The sequence below is a fragment of the Plecotus auritus genome, assembly GCF_963455305.1.
Source record: "Plecotus auritus genome assembly, chromosome: 4".
Lineage (NCBI taxonomy): Eukaryota > Metazoa > Chordata > Mammalia > Chiroptera > Vespertilionidae > Plecotus > Plecotus auritus.
This window is the reverse complement of record NC_137775.1, coordinates 25,745,661-25,752,996: the sequence shown is the minus strand read 5'-3', so window position 1 is coordinate 25,752,996 and position 7,336 is coordinate 25,745,661.

The following is a 7,336-nucleotide window of genomic DNA, read 5'->3' as shown; positions in this document are numbered from 1 at the left end:
TGTTAAATACTAAATCTCTATGCATGGCCTTAAATATGCAGTTTTTCTTTTGCACTTAAGACAACAGTAAAAAGGGAATTTGCTGAGAAATTATTTAATAGGGAGTTGGGAATAAAGCTACTTAAGTCCTATCAAGTTATATTTTAAGCAGTGCAGGTGCATTGCTTTAACCCAGATATGTTTAGGATTCCATTACTTAATTAAAACTGAGGAAAGAGCATGCTACCAGAATATAGTAGGAAGGATGATTGTGAATGTTGTCTTTTTCAGAAAAAGTCAAGCATATAAAAAGTAGTCTGTGTATTTTTATTTTAAATTGATTTAGACAGGAAAGGGGTGGGGGTGGGGCAGGGGTGGGAGGCGGGGGAGAGAAACATTGATCAGTTAGTTGCCTTCTGCTTGTACCCTGACCAGGGAATTGAACCTGCTGGGTATGTGCCCTGATAGGGAATTGAACTTGCCACCTTGTGGTGTACAGACAGCACTCCAAACAACAGAGCCACATCAGCCAGGGCTGTGTGTATTTAAAACCACAATTTAATTCCACATTTCCTGATGTTATAAAAGTTAAATGGTTTCTCTTGGTAAGGATATTTGTTTACAAGTGCCAGAAAAATAATGACTCGGTATCTGCATTAACATTTCCTTTTGCCCAGAGAAGGAAAATAAAAACCAACCAAAGGGTATTTCCAGAACAGATAGCTGTTTAAGAAGGCCATGACTCAGTCTTTAGATGTGTATACCTTTCAATATCCTAGAATTTTAATAAAAAAGCAAAATAGGTTTTTCCAATTACGGCCTACTCTAAGGAATTACTATCGTTTCCTTTTGTCACCGTTAAAATCAAGTGTTGGGAATTATAATTTGAGACGAAAATATTAACTAATAAGAATGAATGTAGATGGCTCAACGATTCTTACTCAGTGTGATGTATAATGCAACAGGGACTCTTGTAAATTGTCATATGCCAATAAAAATGTCATATGTGGTAATAGCTGTTTGTTTACCTGATTTTGAGATTATATCTGTGTCTGTTTTATGCAACTGATTTCTATGGCCAATTTCTAGGTTTTAGAATACCAATTAATCTCTTAAGAAAGTTATTGATGTGGTGTAGCTTTTTTGAGGGGGTTGATATGTACTTTATAAAACTCCTCAAACCTTTATATAGTGTTTTTTCTTGTTTCCCTGGGAAAAATGGGAACTTTTACAGGGAATAGTTCCAGGTCATTATTAGAGAATTCAGGGATTCAGATTTCCAGGTTAGCACTTCTATTCCTGTAATAATACAGGAACTCATCAGCCATCTACCTAATAAAAGAGTAACATGCTAATTGACTATACCTTCATGATGCCCACCAGCCAATCAGAAGTGAGTATACAAATTAACCCAACAAAGATGGAGGATTAATTTGCATATGTGGGTGCGGAGGGGGCGGGGTGGGATGCTTGCGATGACGCAGGCTTTCCGCACCACCCCAGCCACTCTGGGCCTCTGGGCAGCGTGAGAAGGCGGAAAGGCGGCTCCAGCCAGAGCAAAGGTGGTGCCAGCAGCCAGGGGAAGGAAGGTCCATTCTGGCATGAATCTTAATGCATCGGGCCTCTAGTAATAATATTATGGAGAATCAGCATTACTTTTCTTTCTAAAAACAGCACTCAGTTAATATCTAAAAAGTTTTTTTTTTTTTTAAGTTAGTTTGAGTAAGATCTGGTATTCTTAACAGTGCCCCTTTTACAATTTATTTGAAAATTTAAAAATGGGCCAGTCTGTCAACCTGAAACAAAAGCATTTTCACAGAAATGTGTATACTGAGACAAGTAGATTTTGTCTAATACAAATGGTAGATTATCATTTTAAAACCTTGTTAGGGAAATAACTCTTGTAAGTATGTTTAATATCACAAGGTAATTTTAATGTTATATACCAGTTCTCTATATAAAAGTATGCTGTCTTATTTATTAGGGACATATTTAACTTTTTTAAAATTACATAATTGCTCTTTTCTTTTGGGCTTCAGCTAGATTGGGATATACTTTTTGTTTCCATACAAAACATATTCCTTTTATATTCATAAAGAGAAGTTCAGACTTAATTCATGAAGACACTAGATAGGGAAGGCAAATGGAGAAATAAACTTCATTGTCATGGGATTGTATAGTCTCGAGTGGTAGACACTGATATATCCCTTAAAATTTTAGAGTATTATCTGTTATATATATTTAGGTTTTTCAAATAGTTGAAACTTTTATTTTTAAATCTGAATGTCAAGGGTCTAAATTAATTGGAGTAGATATTAAAAATTAGGAGTCTTACGTTAATGAAGTTTTAAGTTAACAAGGTTTGTTATTACTCAGTTTCTTGGTATCCAGAAATATGTCAAAATTAGTTGTGTTCCATTGTCTGACTGGAGCGTTGGAGACTTGATTTATGAGCTGGACTCCTGGTTTTTCAGAAACGATTAGTAATGATTACTGATGATTAGTGTGCCTCAGTTATGAGAATGAAGCCAAAGTTGTATATTTAATTTTCTCTATATTGTTACCTCATTATACTTTAGCCTGTAAAAATGGATCCCAGTGTTTAAAGAAAATGGGCATTAGGATGGCATTTCACCACCACTACTAGAAAAAAATACCCTCAAATATCTCAATTAAAAGAACAACATATTTCCTACAGATATTTTAGGTGTTTTACAACAGTGAATTGATTTGTAGCACTCTTAAAATGCAGGAGATAATTTTGATTATTGTAAGTAGAAAAGGATTGGGCAAGTGGGTTTTAATGCTGTTCCCATAAGAATTGGAATCAAATTTTTCTTAATCTCTTGGTTTTGCCCAACTTCCTGATTGAATAATAATGAGCCCTCCCTTTAATAAAAGCAGACAATAGTAAATACACTGGACAGTTAGCTGAATTGCAAGGATTTATATCCACAGCATGAACTATTTGGCAGTGACTTGGTGCTATCATAGTGGTTGCAAATTTCATGGACTGTAAAGGGCCACAGAAAAGTAAAGAATATTCTCATCTACCAGGATAGTGGTTTACTTGCTATTATCTAGTCCTTGACTATGAAAGGCCCTAATTTTTCTGTCTTACTTGTACTAGAAAGGGGAAACAGTAAACTTTATTAAGTTCCCAGGGTACTTCTAAGACTGCCATGAAGGGAATGTTAAATACACTTAGAACGTTTTGAAAGAAGTTGAATAGCATCACCAATATATGCATATAAAGATGGTTATAATAAAATTATCTGTTTAATGTCAGTATACAATTATTTTTTATGCATATATTTGATGATACTCAACTTCCAAAATTAAAGTGCTTCCTCCCTTTCACCCTCCATGATACGGTGATAAAAGATGCTCATCCCTGCCTCAGCTGGTATACAGGTTGCAGGTTCCATCCTTACATGCCAATTCTTAGATGACAATTTGCTGTTAGCTGTAAGGCAATCAGAATATGTTATTTGGCATTTTTATGAAGAATTTTTTCTTGTTAAGAGTATGAGTTATTGCTAAAAATGAAAAGGATTAAATGGAAACATTAGGAGTACTGATGTACTCTTTGGATGATCCAGAAGACTGGCAGGACATCCTTTTAACTATTTTTCCTGTGTCCTAGGTTTTACTTAAGTGATAAGAGTCAAAGCATTTCTACTTGTGAGCATATGATTGTATCAGAAAACAGATTACAGAATCTATCAAGTTACAAATCTAAAAAAATGGAATCAGGAAAATCAAACATCAATTAACCTTTTTTTGCTTTTTGAGAGGTCTATAGTATAAATTTTGTTGAAAAATAGTTAAGGCTTTTGGATTCAAACACTAAGCATAATCTAGTCTTGCTTTTATATAAATTAAAGTTTCAAATAAAATCTTTTATTCTATAAACATTTAGATTTTGTAATTTTCAGGTTACATCATTATAAGTAAACAGCAATTTAGATAAAAGTAACAGGTCTCTGTTTTTCATTACTTGATCATTTTGTCAATAGAAATAAAGGAAATTTTCAGGTTTTAATTTGAAACATTTTAATATCAAGGAAAATCTTGGTCTTTGTCTCTAAAATTTTTGAATAAATATAGAGTTTAAATGACCCTTTAAGAGGTGTGTAAACTTAAATAGCACTGGTCTGTTTAAATTTACTGTGTCACTACTACCCTGAGAGGCTTCAAGCATAGACACAACAAGGAAAAAGGCCCTAAGTATTTTTCTTTTTGAAGTTATAAAACTTAATTTTATGGGCATGTACATCCCAATATGGAGATCACCCTTTCATGAGACTTATGGTTAAGGTCGGAGAGGCTATTGCATACTTTGGTAGTATGTTGTATTCTGCCCTATTTAAGACTAGAGGTCCGGTGCATGAAATTCACCGCCCAGCCTACACACTCAAGGGATGTCCGACTGCCCGTTTAGGCTCGATCTCAGTCAAACATCCCTCTCACAATCGAGGACTGCTGGCTCCCAACAGCTTGCCTACCTGCTTGCCTGATTGCCCCTAACTGCTTCTGCCTGCCAGCCTGATCACCCCCTAACCACTCCCCTGCCAGCCTTATTGATGCCTAACTGCTCCCCTGCTGGCCCGATTGCCCCTAACTGCCCTCCCCTGCTGGCCTGGTCACCCCCAACTGCCCTCCCCTGCTGGCCATCTTGTGGCAGTCATCTTGTATCCACATGGGGGTGGCCATCTTTGACCACATGGGGGCGGCCATCTTGCATGTTGGAGTGATGGTCAATTTGCATATCACCTCTATTATATAGGACAGTGGTCGGCAAACTCATCAGTCAACAGAGCCAAATATCAACAGTACGACGACTGAAATTTCTTTTGAGAGCCAAATTTTTTAAACTTCTTCTAACGCCACTTCAAAATAGACTCGTCCAGGCTATGGTATTTTGTGGAAGAGCCACACTCAAGGGACCAAAGAGCCGCATGTGGCTCGTGAGCCACAGTTTGCCGACCACTGATAAGATAATTACAGTCATTTGAGTTTATCTAAAAGTTAGGTGTAGGTCACAAGGCTAATGGAGTTCTGGGCAGTTTGCAAGACTGAATACACATCTTCCTAGGCTTGGTCCAATCTAGCCCTCCGCTTCTCTCCATTAATTCACTGAAAAAGTATACCTGGAAATGAGTGCATAGGTTAATTAATTCTTGGTCTTGGGGATTCAGACCATATATTAGTGGTTCTAAAAAACCACACCTACTTACCAAACGGAATAACTATGGATGGCATTTGCAATTAAACTAGATGAGAAGCCTTTCTCATGAACCCCCAAATAGCAAATGGGGACAAACCACCAACCTGCCTGGTATTGATTTCTATGCCAGTAGAGGAATTGGTTTAGCTGACAGCCGTGGGCAAACTACGGCCCGCGGGCCAGATCCGGCCCGTTCGGCTGTTCTATCTGGCCTGTGGAGCCGAAAGAGCGGAGGGTTCTCTTGCTCTCCCCTCCGCTCCTTTACTTTGAATTTATATTAGTTCACACAAACACTCCATCCATGCTTTTGTTCCGGCCCTCTGGTCCAGTTTAAGAACCCATTGTGGCCCTCGAGTCAAAAAGTTTGCCCACCCCTGGTTTAGCATCTGATAGATGAGAAATGGGGAATCCCACATCAGCCAGCTGAAAAGAGGTTTTCCCCCTCTCTAATAGTGCAAGGTACCCACCTAAGGAATGGAGTAGTGTAACCCAGTGAGATCTCAAAATGGACTTGCCAAGACAAAACTGCATTTTAGAGACCAGACTCATACTGAGGAGAAAGTACTGAAAACTGAGTAAAATTAAGCAGGAGAGAGACAATAGATGAAGAGGACTAGATTAAACTTGAGGGGAATATAGCTAGGAAAGTTTTAGAAAGCAAGCCACCAACCATATTTCTGAACATTAGTCAAAATCAGTAAAAAAGGTAGCTCCATTAAAGTCAGAAGCTTTTCTGAATCCTGCATTCTCAAAGTTGAGAAAAATAATTTCACATAAAAATGAACAATTGAAAAGTCAAATCTCAAGATTATCAAAATGTATGTAGATGTAGTATGAATGAATGCTTTAGTAAACAAAATGAAGAAAGGGTCTGAAAAATTAATTTTGGGGGGAAGTCAGCAAAGCGTTCATGGGGGCTGTAGCATTTGACCTGGGCCCATCTTTTATCTAATTCAGAGCTGAATGTTGAGTTCTACTAATAGTGCAGCCTGAAGGAGGTGTTAGTGCTGGTTCCTGCTATGTTTTCAAGGGATGCTTTTGTTCTGGCCACTATTATGTGCTGTTTGATATCACACTGGAATGGGATAGATATTAAGATCATTACTTCTGAGGGCAAAAGAGAAGGGCAAGGGATATTGAGAATATTGTAATTTATTAATTTCATGTAGGACTGCTTATTCATTTGCCTTATATATTGCTTAATACTCTTCTGCCCCTACTTTCATCTTAATATAGACAATTTTTTTTTCTGCGAAGATTTGGGCCTGTCATTTACAATCACTAGTGTTCTGCCAGTTGCTTAATTGCAAACCATACTTGGTGATTGTTTTCTCTCATTCCATATCCAATTATTTTATTCAACAAATTGGTTAAATGCTTATTATATACTAGAGGCCCAGTGCACGAAATTTGTGCATGGGGGGGTGTCCCTCAACCCGGCCTGCACCCTCTGCAGTCCGGGACTGCTGGCACCTGTCTGATTGCCCTTAACCCAGGGGTGGGCAAACTTTTTGACTCGAGGGCCACAATGGGTTCTTAAACTGGACCGGAGGGCTGGAACAAAAGCATGGATGGAGTGATTGTGTGAACTAATATAAATTCAAAGTAAAGGAGCGGAGGGGAGAGCAAGAGAACCCTCCGCTCTTTCGGCTCCACGGGCCTGATAGAACAGCCAAATGGGCTGGATCCAGCCCGCGGGCCGTAGTTTGCCCACGGCTGCCCTAACACCTCTGCCTGCTGGCCTGATTGCCCCCAACTGCTCTCCCCTGCTGGCCTGATCGCCCCTAATCACCAGGTCTGGAAGACCGGGTCTATCTGATCTAATTAGCATATTACCTTTTATTGTATAGATACAGTACCAGGCTTCTAAAGCACTGAAGATACAGCAGGGGTTAAAACAAAGCTCCTGTTCTGGAGTTCACAGTTTAGTTTGGCTGCAGGGGGAGCATAAATACAGGGCCAGGCAAAAAGTAGGTTTACAGTTGTTTGGATGGAAAATAATACAAGAATAAACTGTGTCATCTACAACTGTAAACCTACTTTTGCCCCACCGTGCACTATACACGGTGACAAGTGCTATAAAGAAAAGTAGGAAGGAGAGTGGAGAGATGCTCTTTACATATGGTG